This window comes from Myxine glutinosa, chromosome 9 (assembly GCF_964187855.1).
Source record: "Myxine glutinosa chromosome 9, kmMyxGlut1.1, whole genome shotgun sequence".
Lineage (NCBI taxonomy): Eukaryota > Metazoa > Chordata > Myxini > Myxiniformes > Myxinidae > Myxine > Myxine glutinosa.
In genome coordinates this window covers 77,585,025-77,608,072 of record NC_136269.1, presented here as the reverse complement: position 1 = coordinate 77,608,072, position 23,048 = coordinate 77,585,025, and the positions used below count along the sequence as shown (strand labels likewise).

Here is a 23,048-nt window from a genome sequence, read left to right as displayed (position 1 = left end):
GTGATTTCCATTTACACAGCAGGAGGGGAGCGAGCTGATGCCAGGACTCGGTGCGATGCATGACCTCGGGACATTAGCGGAGAGGAGATTAAGTCCAGTTTGGCGATATAACGAGAGCAAACGTTGAGTAAAGTACACTGGTCCTCAGAAGCCCTGCCCGACGGAACGATGGAATGAACGAGTACTTGCTACGTGAAGCGCTGACCGAACGGGAGTGTCGGATGGAGAGAAGGACCAGCGAAAAGAGTTAAACCTGATCCATTATATTATGCGGTATCATTTTGGTAATTGGATGAAGTGAATACAGTTTAATAAACGAGACCTTTGTAACCTGTGTCCGGTCTTTGGAGTCCTGTGAGTCCCCCAGTAAATTCCCTGACATAGGAGTCGAACCTACAATCTTCTAATTCGTAGTCAGACGCGTTATCCATTGCGCCACTGGCCCATGTGACTACTAGCTATCACTCCTACTGATATGTTTTAGTGCTGCAATAATGAGTGATCAACGTAAGGGGTCTCCGGTTGTCGCAGACGTGCACGTTCCTGAGCCACGCGCACAAAGGCCTCTGACAAGTACTCGGAATTGCAGCTGAACACAAATGAATGCACCAACTTTTCTGAACCCTGCTGGACTTCACATGACCTCTTTCTGAACCCTGCTGAACCTCCTCTGACCTCTTTCTGAACCCTGCTTGACCTCCTACGACATCTTTCTGAACCCTGCTGGACTTCACATGACCGTGCCTTTTCACTGACGGTCTGCCAGTCTTCGTTGGTCGACGTTGCAGATCCCAGTGTACTTCAGGAAGCATGGGCGAGCTTTCGCAGGCAGCCGGAACAAATGACAAATTCCTCCTCCAACCATATTTGAACGTTGGGCCTGGCCAGCAGGTTCGTGAAAGACTTGAGCCCAGCTTGACCCTCGTTCCGATGGCGGTGATACCTTGGGTTTCTCTGTTCCTCAAGGAAGTAGACTAAAAAAGCAGGTTTGGAACGGGAAGATGACGTAATCTGTTGCCAAATCCTTGACGCGAGGGTCGCGACTGTATTTTAAAGAGGTGACCAAGGTTACTCAATCGTCACCAAGGGGTGGACTACCACTCCAATGAATTCGACTTCAGGAAAAAAAGTTGAAGAAGCAAAGCGACCACGCGACTTCATTAAATATTGCTAAAAGTGAAGTCAAAATCAGTTTTGAGCCAGGTAGGAGTCGAACCTACAATCTTCTGATTCGTAGTCAGACGCGTTATCCATTGCGCCACTGGCCCATGTGACTACTATCTATCACTCCTACTGAGATGTTTTAGTGCTGCAATAATGAGTGATCAACGTAAGGGGTCTCCGGTTGTCGCAGACGTGCACTTTCCTGAGCCACGCGCACAAAGGCCTCTGACAAGTACTCGGAATTGCAGCTGAACACAAATGAATGCACCAACTTTTCTGAACCCTGCTGGACTTCACATGACATATATCTGAACCCTGCTGGACTTCACATGACTCCTTTCTGAACCCTGCTGGACTTCACATGACCTCTATCTGAACCCTGCTGGACTTCACATGACCTCTTTCTGAACCCTGCTGGACCTACTGCGACCTCTTTCTGTACCCTGCTGGACCTCTTATGACCTCTTTCTGAACCCTGCTGAACCTCCTCTGACCTCTTTCTGAACCCTGATTGACCTCCTACGACATCTTTCTGAACCCTGCTGGACTTCACATGACCTCTATCTGAACCCTGCTGGACTTCACATGACCTCTATCTGAACCCTGCTGGACTTCACATGACCGTGCCTTTTCACTGACGGTCTGCCAGTCTTCGTTGGTCGACGTTGCAGATCCCAGTGTACTTCAGGAAGCATGGGCGAGCTTTCGCAGGCAGCCGGAACAAATGACAAATTCCTCCTCCAACCATATTTGAACGTTGGGCCTGGCCAGCAGGTTCGTGAAAGACTTGAGCCCAGCTTGACCCTCGTTCCGATGGCGGTGATACCTTGGGTTTCTCTGTTCCTCAAGGAAGTAGACCTAAAAAAGCAGGTTTGGAACGGGAAGATGACGTAATCTGTTGCCAAATCCTTGACGTGAGGGTCGCGACTGTATTTTAAAGAGGTGACCAAGGTTACTCAATCGTCACCAAGGGGTGGACTACCACTCCAATGAATTCGACTTCAGGAAAATATGTTGAAGAAGCAAAGCGACCACGCGACTTCATTAAATATTGCTAAAAGTGAAGTCAAAATCAGTTTTGAGCCAGGTAGGAGTCGAACCTACAATCTTCTGATTCGTAGTCAGACGCGTTATCCATTGCGCCACTGGCCCATGTGACTACTATCTATCACTCCTACTGAGATGTTTTAGTGCTGCAAAAATGAGTGATCAACGTAAGGGGTCTCCGGTTGTCGCAGACGTGCACTTTCCTGAGCCACGCGCACAAAGGCCTCTGACAAGTACTCGGAATTGCAGCTGAACACAAATGAATGCACCAACTTTTCTGAACCCTGCTGGACTTCACATGACCTCTTTCTGAACCCTGCTGAACTTCACATGACCTCTATCTGAACCCTGCTGGACTTCACACGACCTCTATCTGAACCATGCTGGACTTCACATGACCTCTTTCTGAACCCTGCTGGACCTACTGCGACCTCTTTCTGTACCCTGCTGGACCTCTTATGACCTCTTTCTGAACCCTGCTGAACCTCCTCTGACCTCTTTCTGAACCCTGATTGACCTCCTACGACATCTTTCTGAACCCTGCTGGACTTCACATGACCTCTATCTGAACCCTGCTGGACTTCACATGACCTCTATCTGAACCCTGCTGGACTTCACATGACCGTGCCTTTTCACTGACGGTCTGCCAGTCTTCGTTGGTCGACGTTGCAGATCCCAGTGTACTTCAGGAAGCATGGGCGAGCTTTCGCAGGCAGCCGGAACAAATGACAAATTCCTCCTCCAACCATATTTGAACGTTGGGCCTGGCCAGCAGGTTCGTGAAAGACTTGAGCCCAGCTTGACCCTCGTTCCGATGGCGGTGATACCTTGGGTTTCTCTGTTCCTCAAGGAAGTAGACCTAAAAAAGCAGGTTTGGAACGGGAAGATGACGTAATCTGTTGCCAAATCCTTGACGTGAGGGTCGCGACTGTATTTTAAAGAGGTGACCAAGGTTACTCAATCGTCACCAAGGGGTGGACTACCACTCCAATGAATTCGACTTCAGGAAAATATGTTGAAGAAGCAAAGCGACCACGCGACTTCATTAAATATTGCTAAAAGTGAAGTCAAAATCAGTTTTGAGCCAGGTAGGAGTCGAACCTACAATCTTCTGATTCGTAGTCAGACGCGTTATCCATTGCGCCACTGGCCCATGTGACTACTATCTATCACTCCTACTGAGATGTTTTAGTGCTGCAATAATGAGTGATCAACGTAAGGGGTCTCCGGTTGTCGCAGACGTGCACTTTCCTGAGCCACGCGCACAAAGGCCTCTGACAAGTACTCGGAATTGCAGCTGAACACAAATGAATGCACCAACTTTTCTGAACCCTGCTGGACTTCACATGACCTCTTTCTGAACCCTGCTGAACTTCACATGACCTCTATCTGAACCCTGCTGGACTTCACACGACCTCTATCTGAACCATGCTGGACTTCACATGACATATATCTGAACCCTGCTGGACCTACTGCGACCTCTTTCTGTACCCTGCTGGACCTCCTATGACCTCTTTCTGAACCCTGCTGAACCTCCTCTGACCTCTTTCTGAACCCTGATTGACCTCCTACGACATCTTTCTGAACCCTGCTGGACTTCACATGACCTCTATCTGAACCCTGCTGGACTTCACATGACCTCTTTCTGAACCCTGCTGGACCTACTGCGACCTCTTTCTGTACCCTGCTGGACCTCCTATGACCTCTTTCTGAACCCTGCTGAACCTCCTCTGACCTCTTTCTGAACCCTGCTTGACCTCCTACGACATCTTTCTGAACCCTGCTGGACTTCACATGACCGTGCCTTTTCACTGACGGTCTGCCAGTCTTCGTTGGTCGACGTTGCAGATCCCAGTGTACTTCAGGAAGCATGGGCGAGCTTTCGCAGGCAGCCGGAACAAATGACAAATTCCTCCTCCAACCATATTTGAACGTTGGGCCTGGCCAGCAGGTTCGTGAAAGACTTGAGCCCAGCTTGACCCTCGTTCCGATGGCGGTGATACCTTGGGTTTCTCTGTTCCTCAAGGAAGTAGACTAAAAAAGCAGGTTTGGAACGGGAGGATGACGTAATCTGTTGCCAAATCCTTGACGCGAGGGTCGCGACTGTATTTTAAAGAGGTGACCAAGGTTACTCAATCGTCACCAAGGGGTGGACTACCACTCCAATGAATTCGACTTCAGGAAAATATGTTGAAGAAGCAAAGCGACCACGCGACTTCATTAAATATTGCTAAAAGTGAAGTCAAAATCAGTTTTGAGCCAGGTAGGAGTCGAACCTACAATCTTCTGATTCGTAGTCAGACGCGTTATCCATTGCGCCACTGGCCCATGTGACTACTATCTATCACTCCTACTGAGATGTTTTAGTGCTGCAATAATGAGTGATCAACGTAAGGGGTCTCCGGTTGTCGCAGACGTGCACTTTCCTGAGCCACGCGCACAAAGGCCTCTGACAAGTACTCGGAATTGCAGCTGAACACAAATGAATGCACCAACTTTTCTGAACCCTGCTGGACTTCACATGACATATATCTGAACCCTGCTGGACTTCACATGACTCCTTTCTGAACCCTGCTGGACTTCACATGACCTCTATCTGAACCCTGCTGGACTTCACATGACCTCTTTCTGAACCCTGCTGGACCTACTGCGACCTCTTTCTGTACCCTGCTGGACCTCTTATGACCTCTTTCTGAACCCTGCTGAACCTCCTCTGACCTCTTTCTGAACCCTGATTGACCTCCTACGACATCTTTCTGAACCCTGCTGGACTTCACATGACCTCTATCTGAACCCTGCTGGACTTCACATGACCTCTATCTGAACCCTGCTGGACTTCACATGACCGTGCCTTTTCACTGACGGTCTGCCAGTCTTCGTTGGTCGACGTTGCAGATCCCAGTGTACTTCAGGAAGCATGGGCGAGCTTTCGCAGGCAGCCGGAACAAATGACAAATTCCTCCTCCAACCATATTTGAACGTTGGGCCTGGCCAGCAGGTTCGTGAAAGACTTGAGCCCAGCTTGACCCTCGTTCCGATGGCGGTGATACCTTGGGTTTCTCTGTTCCTCAAGGAAGTAGACCTAAAAAAGCAGGTTTGGAACGGGAAGATGACGTAATCTGTTGCCAAATCCTTGACGTGAGGGTCGCGACTGTATTTTAAAGAGGTGACCAAGGTTACTCAATCGTCACCAAGGGGTGGACTACCACTCCAATGAATTCGACTTCAGGAAAATATGTTGAAGAAGCAAAGCGACCACGCGACTTCATTAAATATTGCTAAAAGTGATGTCAAAATCAGTTTTGAGCCAGGTAGGAGTCGAACCTACAATCTTCTAATTCGTAGTCAGACGCGTTATCCATTGCGCCACTGGCCCATGTGACTACTAGCTATCACTCCTACTGATATGTTTTAGTGCTGCAATAATGAGTGATCAACGTAAGGGGTCTCCGGTTGTCGCAGACGTGCACGTTCCTGAGCCACGCGCACAAAGGCCTCTGACAAGTACTCGGAATTGCAGCTGAACACAAATGAATGCACCAACTTTTCTGAACCCTGCTGGACTTCAAATGACCTCTTTCTGAACCCTGCTGGACCTACTGCGACCTCTTTCTGTACCCTGCTGGACTTCACATGACCTCTATCTGAACCCTGCTGGACTTCACATGACCTCTTTCTGAACCCTGCTGGACCTACTGCGACCTCTTTCTGTACCCTGCTGGACCTCCTATGACCTCTTTCTGAACCCTGCTGGACTTCACATGACCTCTATCTGAACCCTGCTGGACTTCACATGACCTCTTTCTGAACCCTGCTGGACCTACTGCGACCTCTTTCTGTACCCTGCTGGACCTCCTATGACCTCTTTCTGTACCCTGCTGGACCTCCTATGACCTCTTTCTGAACCCTGCTGAACCTCCTCTGACCTCTTTCTGAACCCTGATTGACCTCCTACGACATCTTTCTGAACCCTGCTGGACTTCACATGACCTCTATCTGAACCCTGCTGGACTTCACATGACCTCTATCTGAACCCTGCTGGACTTCACATGACCGTGCCTTTTCACTGACGGTCTGCCAGTCTTCGTTGGTCGACGTTGCAGATCCCAGTGTACTTCAGGAAGCATGGGCGAGCTTTCGCAGGCAGCCGGAACAAATGACAAATTCCTCCTCCAACCATATTTGAACGTTGGGCCTGGCCAGCAGGTTCGTGAAAGACTTGAGCCCAGCTTGACCCTCGTTCCGATGGCGGTGATACCTTGGGTTTCTCTGTTCCTCAAGGAAGTCGACCTAAAAAAGCAGGTTTGGAACGGGAAGATGACGTAATCTGTTGCCAAATCCTTGACGTGAGGGTCGCGACTGTATTTTAAAGAGGTGACCAAGGTTACTCAATCGTCACCAAGGGGTGGACTACCACTCCAATGAATTCGACTTCAGGAAAATATGTTGAAGAAGCAAAGCGACCACGCGACTTCATTAAATATTGCTAAAAGTGAAGTCAAAATCAGTTTTGAGCCAGGTAGGAGTCGAACCTACAATCTTCTGATTCGTAGTCAGACGCGTTATCCATTGCGCCACTGGCCCATGTGACTACTATCTATCACTCCTACTGAGATGTTTTAGTGCTGCAATAATGAGTGATCAACGTAAGGGGTCTCCGGTTGTCGCAGACGTGCACTTTCCTGAGCCACGCGCACAAAGGCCTCTGACAAGTACTCGGAATTGCAGCTGAACACAAATGAATGCACCAACTTTTCTGAACCCTGCTGGACTTCACATGACCTCTTTCTGAACCCTGCTGAACTTCACATGACCTCTATCTGAACCCTGCTGGACTTCACACGACCTCTATCTGAACCATGCTGGACTTCACATGACATATATCTGAACCCGGCTGGACCTACTGCGACCTCTTTCTGTACCCTGCTGGACCTCCTATGACCTCTTTCTGAACCCTGCTGAACCTCCTCTGACCTCTTTCTGAACCCTGATTGACCTCCTACGACATCTTTCTGAACCCTGCTGGACTTCACATGACCTCTATCTGAACCCTGCTGGACTTCACATGACCTCTTTCTGAACCCTGCTGGACCTACTGCGACCTCTTTCTGTACCCTGCTGGACCTCCTATGACCTCTTTCTGAACCCTGCTGAACCTCCTCTGACCTCTTTCTGAACCCTGCTTGACCTCCTACGACATCTTTCTGAACCCTGCTGGACTTCACATGACCGTGCCTTTTCACTGACGGTCTGCCAGTCTTCGTTGGTCGACGTTGCAGATCCCAGTGTACTTCAGGAAGCATGGGCGAGCTTTCGCAGGCAGCCGGAACAAATGACAAATTCCTCCTCCAACCATATTTGAACGTTGGGCCTGGCCAGCAGGTTCGTGAAAGACTTGAGCCCAGCTTGACCCTCGTTCCGATGGCGGTGATACCTTGGGTTTCTCTGTTCCTCAAGGAAGTAGACTAAAAAAGCAGGTTTGGAACGGGAGGATGACGTAATCTGTTGCCAAATCCTTGACGCGAGGGTCGCGACTGTATTTTAAAGAGGTGACCAAGGCTACTCAATCGTCACCAAGGGGTGGACTACCACTCCAATGAATTCGACTTCAGGAAAATATGTTGAAGAAGCAAAGCGACCACGCGACTTCATTAAATATTGCTAAAAGTGAAGTCAAAATCAGTTTTGAGCCAGGTAGGAGTCGAACCTACAATCTTCTGATTCGTAGTCAGACGCGTTATCCATTGCGCCACTGGCCCATGTGACTACTATCTATCACTCCTACTGAGATGTTTTAGTGCTGCAATAATGAGTGATCAACGTAAGGGGTCTCCGGTTGTCGCAGACGTGCACTTTCCTGAGCCACGCGCACAAAGGCCTCTGACAAGTACTCGGAATTGCAGCTGAACACAAATGAATGCACCAACTTTTCTGAACCCTGCTGGACTTCACATGACATATATCTGAACCCTGCTGGACTTCACATGACTCCTTTCTGAACCCTGCTGGACTTCACATGACCTCTATCTGAACCCTGCTGGACTTCACATGACCTCTTTCTGAACCCTGCTGGACCTACTGCGACCTCTTTCTGTACCCTGCTGGACCTCTTATGACCTCTTTCTGAACCCTGCTGAACCTCCTCTGACCTCTTTCTGAACCCTGATTGACCTCCTACGACATCTTTCTGAACCCTGCTGGACTTCACATGACCTCTATCTGAACCCTGCTGGACTTCACATGACCTCTATCTGAACCCTGCTGGACTTCACATGACCGTGCCTTTTCACTGACGGTCTGCCAGTCTTCGTTGGTCGACGTTGCAGATCCCAGTGTACTTCAGGAAGCATGGGCGAGCTTTCGCAGGCAGCCGGAACAAATGACAAATTCCTCCTCCAACCATATTTGAACGTTGGGCCTGGCCAGCAGGTTCGTGAAAGACTTGAGCCCAGCTTGACCCTCGTTCCGATGGCGGTGATACCTTGGGTTTCTCTGTTCCTCAAGGAAGTAGACCTAAAAAAGCAGGTTTGGAACGGGAAGATGACGTAATCTGTTGCCAAATCCTTGACGTGAGGGTCGCGACTGTATTTTAAAGAGGTGACCAAGGTTACTCAATCGTCACCAAGGGGTGGACTACCACTCCAATGAATTCGACTTCAGGAAAATATGTTGAAGAAGCAAAGCGACCACGCGACTTCATTAAATATTGCTAAAAGTGATGTCAAAATCAGTTTTGAGCCAGGTAGGAGTCGAACCTACAATCTTCTAATTCGCAGTCAGACGCGTTATCCATTGCGCCACTGGCCCATGTGACTACAAGCTATCACTCCTACTGATATGTTTTAGTGCTGCAATAATGAGTGATCAACGTAAGGGGTCTCCGGTTGTCGCAGACGTGCACGTTCCTGAGCCACGCGCACAAAGGCCTCTGACAAGTACTCGGAATTGCAGCTGAACACAAATGAATGCACCAACTTTTCTGAACCCTGCTGGACTTCAAATGACCTCTTTCTGAACCCTGCTGAACTTCACATGACCTCTATCTGAACCCTGCTGGACTTCACACGACCTCTATTTGAACCATGCTGGACTTCACATGACCTCTTTCTGAACCCTACTGGACCTACTGCGACCTCTTTCTGTACCCTGCTGGACCTCCTATGACCTCTTTCTGAACCCTGCTGGACTTCACATGACCTCTATCTGAACCCTGCTGGACTTCACATGACCTCTTTCTGAACCCTGCTGGACCTACTGCGACCTCTTTCTGTACCCTGCTGGACCTCCTATGACCTCTTTCTGAACCCTGCTGAACCTCCTCTGACCTCTTTCTGAACCCTGCTTGACCTCCTACGACATCTTTCTGAACCCTGCTGGACTTCACATGACCTCTATCTGAACCCTGCTGGACTTCACATAACCTCTTTCTGAACCCTGCTGGACCTACTGCGACCTCTTTCTGTACCCTGCTGGACCTCCTATGACCTCTTTCTGAACCCTGCTGGACTTCACATGACCTCTATCTGAACCCTGCTGGACTTCACATGACCTCTTTCTGAACCCTGCTGGACCTACTGCGACCTCTTTCTGTACCCTGCTGGACCTCCTATGACCTCTTTCTGTACCCTGCTGGACCTCCTATGACCTCTTTCTGAACCCTGCTGAACCTCCTCTGACCTCTTTCTGAACCCTGATTGACCTCCTACGACATCTTTCTGAACCCTGCTGGACTTCACATGACCTCTATCTGAACCCTGCTGGACTTCACATGACCTCTATCTGAACCCTGCTGGACTTCACATGACCGTGCCTTTTCACTGACGGTCTGCCAGTCTTCGTTGGTCGACGTTGCAGATCCCAGTGTACTTCAGGAAGCATGGGCGAGCTTTCGCAGGCAGCCGGAACAAATGACAAATTCCTCCTCCAACCATATTTGAACGTTGGGCCTGGCCAGCAGGTTCGTGAAAGACTTGAGCCCAGCTTGACCCTCGTTCCGATGGCGGTGATACCTTGGGTTTCTCTGTTCCTCAAGGAAGTCGACCTAAAAAAGCAGGTTTGGAACGGGAAGATGACGTAATCTGTTGCCAAATCCTTGACGTGAGGGTCGCGACTGTATTTTAAAGAGGTGACCAAGGTTACTCAATCGTCACCAAGGGGTGGACTACCACTCCAATGAATTCGACTTCAGGAAAATATGTTGAAGAAGCAAAGCGACCACGCGACTTCATTAAATATTGCTAAAAGTGAAGTCAAAATCAGTTTTGAGCCAGGTAGGAGTCGAACCTACAATCTTCTGATTCGTAGTCAGACGCGTTATCCATTGCGCCACTGGCCCATGTGACTACTATCTATCACTCCTACTGAGATGTTTTAGTGCTGCAATAATGAGTGATCAACGTAAGGGGTCTCCGGTTGTCGCAGACGTGCACTTTCCTGAGCCACGCGCACAAAGGCCTCTGACAAGTACTCGGAATTGCAGCTGAACACAAATGAATGCACCAACTTTTCTGAACCCTGCTGGACTTCACATGACCTCTTTCTGAACCCTGCTGAACTTCACATGACCTCTATCTGAACCCTGCTGGACTTCACACGACCTCTATCTGAACCATGCTGGACTTCACATGACATATATCTGAACCCTGCTGGACCTACTGCGACCTCTTTCTGTACCCTGCTGGACCTCCTATGACCTCTTTCTGAACCCTGCTGAACCTCCTCTGACCTCTTTCTGAACCCTGATTGACCTCCTACGACATCTTTCTGAACCCTGCTGGACTTCACATGACCTCTATCTGAACCCTGCTGGACTTCACATGACCTCTTTCTGAACCCTGCTGGACCTACTGCGACCTCTTTCTGTACCCTGCTGGACCTCCTATGACCTCTTTCTGAACCCTGCTGAACCTCCTCTGACCTCTTTCTGAACCCTGCTTGACCTCCTACGACATCTTTCTGAACCCTGCTGGACTTCACATGACCGTGCCTTTTCACTGACGGTCTGCCAGTCTTCGTTGGTCGACGTTGCAGATCCCAGTGTACTTCAGGAAGCATGGGCGAGCTTTCGCAGGCAGCCGGAACAAATGACAAATTCCTCCTCCAACCATATTTGAACGTTGGGCCTGGCCAGCAGGTTCGTGAAAGACTTGAGCCCAGCTTGACCCTCGTTCCGATGGCGGTGATACCTTGGGTTTCTCTGTTCCTCAAGGAAGTAGACTAAAAAAGCAGGTTTGGAACGGGAGGATGACGTAATCTGTTGCCAAATCCTTGACGCGAGGGTCGCGACTGTATTTTAAAGAGGTGACCAAGGTTACTCAATCGTCACCAAGGGGTGGACTACCACTCCAATGAATTCGACTTCAGGAAAATATGTTGAAGAAGCAAAGCGACCACGCGACTTCATTAAATATTGCTAAAAGTGAAGTCAAAATCAGTTTTGAGCCAGGTAGGAGTCGAACCTACAATCTTCTGATTCGTAGTCAGACGCGTTATCCATTGCGCCACTGGCCCATGTGACTACTATCTATCACTCCTACTGAGATGTTTTAGTGCTGCAATAATGAGTGATCAACGTAAGGGGTCTCCGGTTGTCACAGACGTGCACTTTCCTGAGCCACGCGCACAAAGGCCTCTGACAAGTACTCGGAATTGCAGCTGAACACAAATGAATGCACCAACTTTTCTGAACCCTGCTGGACTTCACATGACATATATCTGAACCCTGCTGGACTTCACATGACTCCTTTCTGAACCCTGCTGGACTTCACATGACCTCTATCTGAACCCTGCTGGACTTCACATGACCTCTTTCTGAACCCTGCTGGACCTACTGCGACCTCTTTCTGTACCCTGCTGGACCTCTTATGACCTCTTTCTGAACCCTGCTGAACCTCCTCTGACCTCTTTCTGAACCCTGATTGACCTCCTACGACATCTTTCTGAACCCTGCTGGACTTCACATGACCTCTATCTGAACCCTGCTGGACTTCACATGACCTCTATCTGAACCCTGCTGGACTTCACATGACCGTGCCTTTTCACTGACGGTCTGCCAGTCTTCGTTGGTCGACGTTGCAGATCCCAGTGTACTTCAGGAAGCATGGGCGAGCTTTCGCAGGCAGCTGGAACAAATGACAAATTCCTCCTCCAACCATATTTGAACGTTGGGCCTGGCCAGCAGGTTCGTGAAAGACTTGAGCCCAGCTTGACCCTCGTTCCGATGGCGGTGATACCTTGGGTTTCTCTGTTCCTCAAGGAAGTAGACCTAAAAAAGCAGGTTTGGAACGGGAAGATGACGTAATCTGTTGCCAAATCCTTGACGTGAGGGTCGCGACTGTATTTTAAAGAGGTGACCAAGGTTACTCAATCGTCACCAAGGGGTGGACTACCACTCCAATGAATTCGACTTCAGGAAAATATGTTGAAGAAGCAAAGCGACCACGCGACTTCATTAAATATTGCTAAAAGTGATGTCAAAATCAGTTTTGAGCCAGGTAAGAGTCGAACCTACAATCTTCTAATTCGTAGTCAGACGCGTTATCCATTGCGCCACTGGCCCATGTGACTACTAGCTATCACTCCTACTGATATGTTTTAGTGCTGCAATAATGAGTGATCAACGTAAGGGGTCTCCGGTTGTCGCAGACGTGCACGTTCCTGAGCCACGCGCACAAAGGCCTCTGACAAGTACTCGGAATTGCAGCTGAACACAAATGAATGCACCAACTTTTCTGAACCCTGCTGGACTTCAAATGACCTCTTTCTGAACCCTGCTGAACTTCACATGACCTCTATCTGAACCCTGCTGGACTTCACACGACCTCTATTTGAACCATGCTGGACTTCACATGACCTCTTTCTGAACCCTACTGGACCTACTGCGACCTCTTTCTGTACCCTGCTGGACCTCCTATGACCTCTTTCTGAACCCTGCTGGACTTCACATGACCTCTATCTGAACCCTGCTGGACTTCACATGACCTCTTTCTGAACCCTGCTGGACCTACTGCGACCTCTTTCTGTACCCTGCTGGACCTCCTATGACCTCTTTCTGAACCCTGCTGAACCTCCTCTGACCTCTTTCTGAACCCTGCTTGACCTCCTACGACATCTTTCTGAACCCTGCTGGACTTCACATGACCTCTATCTGAACCCTGCTGGACTTCACATGACCTCTTTCTGAACCCTGCTGGACCTACTGCGACCTCTTTCTGTACCCTGCTGGACCTCCTATGACCTCTTTCTGAACCCTGCTGGACTTCACATGACCTCTATCTGAACCCTGCTGGACTTCACATGACCTCTTTCTGAACCCTGCTGGACCTACTGCGACCTCTTTCTGTACCCTGCTGGACCTCCTATGACCTCTTTCTGTACCCTGCTGGACCTCCTATGACCTCTTTCTGAACCCTGCTGAACCTCCTCTGACCTCTTTCTGAACCCTGATTGACCTCCTACGACATCTTTCTGAACCCTGCTGGACTTCACATGACCTCTATCTGAACCCTGCTGGACTTCACATGACCTCTATCTGAACCCTGCTGGACTTCACATGACCGTGCCTTTTCACTGACGGTCTGCCAGTCTTCGTTGGTCGACGTTGCAGATCCCAGTGTACTTCAGGAAGCATGGGCGAGCTTTCGCAGGCAGCCGGAACAAATGACAAATTCCTCCTCCAACCATATTTGAACGTTGGGCCTGGCCAGCAGGTTCGTGAAAGACTTGAGCCCAGCTTGACCCTCGTTCCGATGGCGGTGATACCTTGGGTTTCTCTGTTCCTCAAGGAAGTCGACCTAAAAAAGCAGGTTTGGAACGGGAAGATGACGTAATCTGTTGCCAAATCCTTGACGTGAGGGTCGCGACTGTATTTTAAAGAGGTGACCAAGGTTACTCAATCGTCACCAAGGGGTGGACTACCACTCCAATGAATTCGACTTCAGGAAAATATGTTGAAGAAGCAAAGCGACCACGCGACTTCATTAAATATTGCTAAAAGTGAAGTCAAAATCAGTTTTGAGCCAGGTAGGAGTCGAACCTACAATCTTCTGATTCGTAGTCAGACGCGTTATCCATTGCGCCACTGGCCCATGTGACTACTATCTATCACTCCTACTGAGATGTTTTAGTGCTGCAATAATGAGTGATCAACGTAAGGGGTCTCCGGTTGTCGCAGACGTGCACTTTCCTGAGCCACGCGCACAAAGGCCTCTGACAAGTACTCGGAATTGCAGCTGAACACAAATGAATGCACCAACTTTTCTGAACCCTGCTGGACTTCACATGACCTCTTTCTGAACCCTGCTGAACTTCACATGACCTCTATCTGAACCCTGCTGGACTTCACACGACCTCTATCTGAACCATGCTGGACTTCACATGACATATATCTGAACCCTGCTGGACCTACTGCGACCTCTTTCTGTACCCTGCTGGACCTCCTATGACCTCTTTCTGAACCCTGCTGAACCTCCTCTGACCTCTTTCTGAACCCTGATTGACCTCCTACGACATCTTTCTGAACCCTGCTGGACTTCACATGACCTCTATCTGAACCCTGCTGGACTTCACATGACCTCTTTCTGAACCCTGCTGGACCTACTGCGACCTCTTTCTGTACCATGCTGGACCTCCTATGACCTCTTTCTGAACCCTGCTGAACCTCCTCTGACCTCTTTCTGAACCCTGCTTGACCTCCTACGACATCTTTCTGAACCCTGCTGGACTTCACATGACCGTGCCTTTTCACTGACGGTCTGCCAGTCTTCGTTGGTCGACGTTGCAGATCCCAGTGTACTTCAGGAAGCATGGGCGAGCTTTCGCAGGCAGCCGGAACAAATGACAAATTCCTCCTCCAACCATATTTGAACGTTGGGCCTGGCCAGCAGGTTCGTGAAAGACTTGAGCCCAGCTTGACCCTCGTTCCGATGGCGGTGATACCTTGGGTTTCTCTGTTCCTCAAGGAAGTAGACTAAAAAAGCAGGTTTGGAACGGGAAGATGACGTAATCTGTTGCCAAATCCTTGACGCGAGGGTCGCGACTGTATTTTAAAGAGGTGACCAAGGTTACTCAATCGTCACCAAGGGGTGGACTACCACTCCAATGAATTCGACTTCAGGAAAATATGTTGAAGAAGCAAAGCGACCACGCGACTTCATTAAATATTGCTAAAAGTGAAGTCAAAATCAGTTTTGAGCCAGGTAGGAGTCGAACCTACAATCTTCTGATTCGTAGTCAGACGCGTTATCCATTGCGCCACTGGCCCATGTGACTACTATCTATCACTCCTACTGAGATGTTTTAGTGCTGCAATAATGAGTGATCAACGTAAGGGGTCTCCGGTTGTCGCAGACGTGCACTTTCCTGAGCCACGCGCACAAAGGCCTCTGACAAGTACTCGGAATTGCAGCTGAACACAAATGAATGCACCAACTTTTCTGAACCCTGCTGGACTTCACATGACATATATCTGAACCCTGCTGGACTTCACATGACTCCTTTCTGAACCCTGCTGGACTTCACATGACCTCTATCTGAACCCTGCTGGACTTCACATGACCTCTTTCTGAACCCTGCTGGACCTACTGCGACCTCTTTCTGTACCCTGCTGGACCTCTTATGACCTCTTTCTGAACCCTGCTGAACCTCCTCTGACCTCTTTCTGAACCCTGATTGACCTCCTACGACATCTTTCTGAACCCTGCTGGACTTCACATGACCTCTATCTGAACCCTGCTGGACTTCACATGACCTCTATCTGAACCCTGCTGGACTTCACATGACCGTGCCTTTTCACTGACGGTCTGCCAGTCTTCGTTGGTCGACGTTGCAGATCCCAGTGTACTTCAGGAAGCATGGGCGAGCTTTCGCAGGCAGCCGGAACAAATGACAAATTCCTCCTCCAACCATATTTGAACGTTGGGCCTGGCCAGCAGGTTCGTGAAAGACTTGAGCCCAGCTTGACCCTCGTTCCGATGGCGGTGATACCTTGGGTTTCTCTGTTCCTCAAGGAAGTAGACCTAAAAAAGCAGGTTTGGAACGGGAAGATGACGTAATCTGTTGCCAAATCCTTGACGTGAGGGTCGCGACTGTATTTTAAAGAGGTGACCAAGGTTACTCAATCGTCACCAAGGGGTGGACTACCACTCCAATGAATTCGACTTCAGGAAAATATGTTGAAGAAGCAAAGCGACCACGCGACTTCATTAAATATTGCTAAAAGTGATGTCAAAATCAGTTTTGAGCCAGGTAGGAGTCGAACCTACAATCTTCTAATTCGTAGTCAGACGCGTTATCCATTGCGCCACTGGCCCATGTGACGACTAGCTATCACTCCTACTGATATGTTTTAGTGCTGCAATAATGAGTGATCAACGTAAGGGGTCTCCGGTTGTCGCAGACGTGCACGTTCCTGAGCCACGCGCACAAAGGCCTCTGACAAGTACTCGGAATTGCAGCTGAACACAAATGAATGCACCAACTTTTCTGAACCCTGCTGGACTTCAAATGACCTCTTTCTGAACCCTGCTGAACTTCACATGACCTCTATCTGAACCCTGCTGGACTTCACACGACCTCTATCTGAACCATGCTGGACTTCACATGACCTCTTTCTGAACCCTACTGGACCTACTGCGACCTCTTTCTGTACCCTGCTGGACCTCCTATGACCTCTTTCTGAACCCTGCTGGACTTCACATGACCTCTATCTGAACCCTGCTGGACTTCACATGACCTCTTTCTGAACCCTGCTGGACCTACTGCGACCTCTTTCTGTACCCTGCTGGACCTCCTATGACCTCTTTCTGAACCCTGCTGAACCTCCTCTGACCTCTTTCTGAACCCTGCTTGACCTCCTACGACATCTTTCTGAACCCTGCTGGACTTCACATGACCTCTATCTGAACCCTGCTGGACTTCACATGACCTCTTTCTGAACCCTGCTGGACCTACTGCGACCTCTTTCTGTACCCTGCTGGACCTCCTATGACCTCTTTCTGAACCCTGCTGGACTTCACATGACCTCTATCTGAACCCTGCTGGACTTCACATGACCTCTTTCTGAACCCTGCTGGACCTACTGCGACCTCTTTCTGTACCCTGCTGGACCTCCTATGACCTCTTTCTGTACCCTGCTGGACCTCCTATGACCTCTTTCTGAACCCTGCTGAACCTCCTCTGACCTCTTTCTGAACCCTGATTGACCTCCTACGACATCTTTCTGAACCCTGCTGGACTTCACATGACCTCTATCTGAACCCTGCTGGACTTCACATGACCTCTATCTGAACCCTGCTGGACTTCACATGACCGTGCCTTTTCACTGACGGTCTGCCAGTCTTCGTTGGTCGACGTTGCAGATCCCAGTGTACTTCAGGAAGCATGGGCGAGCTTTCGCAGGCAGCCGGAACAAATGACAAATTCCTCCTCCAACCATATTTGAACGTTGGGCCTGGCCAGCAGGTTCGTGAAAGACTTGAGCCCAGCTTGACCCTCGTTCCGATGGCGGTGATACCTTGGGTTTCTCTGTTCCTCAAGGAAGTCGACCTAAAAAAGCAGGTTTGGAACGGGAAGATGACGTAATCTGTTGCCAAATCCTTGACGTGAGGGTCGCGACTGTATTTTAAAGAGGTGACCAAGGTTACTCAATCGTCACCAAGGGGTGGACTACCACTCCAATGAATTCGACTTCAGGAAAATATGTTGAAGAAGCAAAGCGACCACGCGACTTCATTAAATATTGCTAAAAGTGAAGTCAAAATCAGTTTTGAGCCAGGTAGGAGTCGAACCTACAATCTTCTGATTCGTAGTCAGACGCGTTATCCATTGCGCCACTGGCCCATGTGACTACTATCTATCACTCCTACTGAGATGTTTTAGTGCTGCAATAATGAGTGATCAACGTAAGGGGTCTCCGGTTGTCGCAGACGTGCACTTTCCTGAGCCACGCGCACAAAGGCCTCTGACAAGTACTCGGAATTGCAGCTGAACACAAATGAATGCACCAACTTTTCTGAACCCTGCTGGACTTCACATGACCTCTTTCTGAACCCTGCTGAACTTCACATGACCTCTATCTGAACCCTGCTGGACTTCACACGACCTCTATCTGAACCATGCTGGACTTCACATGACATATATCTGAACCCTGCTGGACCTACTGCGACCTCTTTCTGTACCCTGCTGGACCTCCTATGACCTCTTTCTGAACCCTGCTGAACCTCCTCTGACCTCTTTCTGAACCCTGATTGACCTCCTACGACATCTTTCTGAACCCTGCTGGACTTCACATGACCTCTATCTGAACCCTGCTGGACTTCACATGACCTCTTTCTGAACCCTGCTGGACCTACTGCGACCTCTTTCTGTACCCTGCTGGACCTCCTATGACCTCTTTCTGAACCCTGCTGAACCTCCTCTGACCTCTTTCTGAACCCTGCTTGACCTCCTACGACATCTTTCTGAACCCTGCTGGACTTCACATGACCGTGCCTTTTCACTGACGGTCTGCCAGTCTTCGTTGGTCGACGTTGCAGATCCCAGTGTACTTCAGGAAGCATGGGCGAGCTTTCGCAGGCAGCCGGAACAAATGACAAATTCCTCCTCCAACCATATTTGAACGTTGGGCCTGGCCAGCAGGTTCGTGAAAGACTTGAGCCCAGCTTGACCCTCGTTCCGATGGCGGTGATACCTTGGGTTTCTCTGTTCCTCAAGGAAGTAGACCTAAAAAAGCAGGTTTGGAACGGGAAGATGACGTAATCTGTTGCCAAATCCTTGACGTGAGGGTCGCGACTGTATTTTAAAGAGGTGACCAAGGTTACTCAATCGTCACCAAGGGGTGGACTACCACTCCAATGAATTCGACTTCAGGAAAATATGTTGAAGAAGCAAAGCGACCACGCGACTTCATTAAATATTGCTAAAAGTGATGTCAAAATCAGTTTTGAGCCAGGTAGGAGTCGAACCTACAATCTTCTAATTCGTAGTCAGACGCGTTATCCATTGCGCCACTGGCCCATGTGACTACTAGCTATCACTCCTACTGATATGTTTTAGTGCTTCAATAATGAGTGATCAACGTAAGGGGTCTCCGGTTGTCGCAGACGTGCACGTTCCTGAGCCACGCGCACAAAGGCCTCTGACAAGTACTCGGAATTGCAGCTGAACACAAATGAATGCACCAACTTTTCTGAACCCTGCTGGACTTCAAATGACCTCTTTCTGAACCCTGCTGAACTTCACATGACCTCTATCTGAACCCTGCTGGACTTCACACGACCTCTATCTGAACCATGCTGGACTTCACATGACCTCTTTCTGAACCCTACTGGACCTACTGCGACCTCTTTCTGTACCCTGCTGGACCTCCTATGACCTCTTTCTGAACCCTGCTGGACTTCACATGACCTCTATCTGAACCCTGCTGGACTTCACATGACCTCTTTCTGAACCCTGCTGGACCTACTGCGACCTCTTTCTGTACCCTGCTGGACCTCCTATGACCTCTTTCTGAACCCTGCTGAACCTCCTCTGACCTCTTTCTGAACCCTGCTTGACCTCCTACGACATCTTTCTGAACCCTGCTGGACTTCACATGACCTCTATCTGAACCCTGCTGGACTTCACATGACCTCTTTCTGAACCCTGCTGGACCTACTGCGACCTCTTTCTGTACCCTGCTGGACCTCCTATGACCTCTTTCTGAACCCTGCTGGACTTCACATGACCTCTATCTGAACCCTGCTGGACTTCACATGACCTCTTTCTGAACCCTGCTGGACCTACTGCGACCTCTTTCTGTACCCTGCTGGACCTCCTATGACCTCTTTCTGTACCCTGCTGGACCTCCTATGACCTCTTTCTGAACCCTGCTGAACCTCCTCTGACCTCTTTCTGAACCCTGATTGACCTCCTACGACATCTTTCTGAACCCTGCTGGACTTCACATGACCTCTATCTGAACCCTGCTGGACTTCACATGACCTCTATCTGAACCCTGCTGGACTTCACATGACCGTGCCTTTTCACTGACGGTCTGCCAGTCTTCGTTGGTCGACGTTGCAGATCCCAGTGTACTTCAGGAAGCATGGGCGAGCTTTCGCAGGCAGCCGGAACAAATGACAAATTCCTCCTCCAACCATATTTGAACGTTGGGCCTGGCCAGCAGGTTCGTGAAAGACTTGAGCCCAGCTTGACCCTCGTTCCGATGGCGGTGATACCTTGGGTTTCTCTGTTCCTCAAGGAAGTCGACCTAAAAAAGCAGGTTTGGAACGGGAAGATGACGTAATCTGTTGCCAAATCCTTGACGTGAGGGTCGCGACTGTATTTTAAAGAGGTGACCAAGGTTACTCAATCGTCACCAAGGGGTGGACTACCACTCCAATGAATTCGACTTCAGGAAAATATGTTGAAGAAGCAAAGCGACCACGCGACTTCATTAAATATTGCTAAAAGTGAAGTCAAAATCAGTTTTGAGCCAGGTAGGAGTCGAACCTACAATCTTCTGATTCGTAGTCAGACGCGTTATCCATTGCGCCACTGGCCCAGGTGACTACTATCTATCACTCCTACTGAGATGTTTTAGTGCTGCAATAATGAGTGATCAACGTAAGGGGTCTCCGGTTGTCGCAGACGTGCACTTTCCTGAGCCACGCGCACAAAGGCCTCTGACAAGTACTCGGAATTGCAGCTGAACACAAATGAATGCACCAACTTTTCTGAACCCTGCTGGACTTCACATGACCTCTTTCTGAACCCTGCTGAACTTCACATGACCTCTATCTGAACCCTGCTGGACTTCACACGACCTCTATCTGAACCATGCTGGACTTCACATGACATATATCTGAACCCTGCTGGACCTACTGCGACCTCTTTCTGTACCCTGCTGGACCTCCTATGACCTCTTTCTGAACCCTGCTGAACCTCCTCTGACCTCTTTCTGAACCCTGATTGACCTCCTACGACATCTTTCTGAACCCTGCTGGACTTCACATGACCTCTATCTGAACCCTGCTGGACTTCACATGACCTCTTTCTGAACCCTGCTGGACCTACTGCGACCTCTTTCTGTACCCTGCTGGACCTCCTATGACCTCTTTCTGAACCCTGCTGAACCTCCTCTGACCTCTTTCTGAACCCTGCTTGACCTCCTACGACATCTTTCTGAACCCTGCTGGACTTCACATGACCGTGCCTTTTCACTGACGGTCTGCCAGTCTTCGTTGGTCGACGTTGCAGATCCCAGTGTACTTCAGGAAGCATGGGCGAGCTTTCGCAGGCAGCCGGAACAAATGACAAATTCCTCCTCCAACCATATTTGAACGTTGGGCCTGGCCAGCAGGTTCGTGAAAGACTTGAGCCCAGCTTGACCCTCGTTCCGATGGCGGTGATACCTTGGGTTTCTCTGTTCCTCAAGGAAGTAGACTAAAAAAGCAGGTTTGGAACGGGAAGATGACGTAATCTGTTGCCAAATCCTTGACGCGAGGGTCGCGACTGTATTTTAAAGAGGTGACCAAGGTTACTCAATCGTCACCAAGGGGTGGACTACCACTCCAATGAATTCGACTTCAGGAAAATATGTTGAAGAAGCAAAGCGACCACGCGACTTCATTAAATATTGCTAAAAGTGAAGTCAAAATCAGTTTTGAGCCAGGTAGGAGTCGAACCTACAATCTTCTGATTCGTAGTCAGACGCGTTATCCATTGTGCCACTGGCCCATGTGACTACTATCTATCACTCCTACTGAGATGTTTTAGTGCTGCAATAATGAGTGATCAACGTAAGGGGTCTCCGGTTGTCGCAGACGTGCACTTTCCTGAGCCACGCGCACAAAGGCCTCTGACAAGTACTCGGAATTGCAGCTGAACACAAATGAATGCACCAACTTTTCTGAACCCTGCTGGACTTCACATGACATATATCTGAACCCTGCTGGACTTCACATGACTCCTTTCTGAACCCTGCTGGACTTCACATGACCTCTATCTGAACCCTGCTGGACTTCACATGACCTCTTTCTGAACCCTGCTGGACCTACTGCGACCTCTTTCTGTACCCTGCTGGACCTCTTATGACCTCTTTCTGAACCCTGCTGAACCTCCTCTGACCTCTTTCTGAACCCTGATTGACCTCCTACGACATCTTTCTGAACCCTGCTGGACTTCACATGACCTCTATCTGAACCCTGCTGGACTTCACATGACCTCTATCTGAACCCTGCTGGACTTCACATGACCGTGCCTTTTCACTGACGGTCTGCCAGTCTTCGTTGGTCGACGTTGCAGATCCCAGTGTACTTCAGGAAGCATGGGCGAGCTTTCGCAGGCAGCCGGAACAAATGACAAATTCCTCCTCCAACCATATTTGAACGTTGGGCCTGGCCAGCAGGTTCGTGAAAGACTTGAGCCCAGCTTGACCCTCGTTCCGATGGCGGTGATACCTTGGGTTTCTCTGTTCCTCAAGGAAGTAGACCTAAAAAAGCAGGTTTGGAACGGGAAGATGACGTAATCTGTTGCCAAATCCTTGACGTGAGGGTCGCGACTGTATTTTAAAGAGGTGACCAAGGTTACTCAATCGTCACCAAGGGGTGGACTACCACTCCAATGAATTCGACTACAGGAAAATATGTTGAAGAAGCAAAGCGACCACGCGACTTCATTAAATATTGCTAAAAGTGAAGTCAAAATCAGTTTTGAGCCAGGTAGGAGTCGAACCTACAATCTTCTGATTCGTAGTCAGACGCGTTATCCATTGCGCCACTGGCCCATGTGACTACTATCTATCACTCCTACTGAGATGTTTTAGTGCTGCAATAATGAGTGATCAACGTAAGGGGTCT

General features: G+C 49.4%; 1 non-coding gene across 1 annotated transcript; it reads right to left on the bottom strand.

Moving 5' to 3' along the window:
- Window positions 1–8,945: 8,945 nt before the first annotated feature.
- TRNAR-GCG (transfer RNA arginine (anticodon GCG)) lies at window positions 8,946–9,018 on the bottom strand. Its single transcript has one exon. It is a non-coding gene; the product is annotated as a tRNA-Arg (tRNA).
- Between the last annotated feature and the right edge of the window lie 14,030 nt (window positions 9,019–23,048).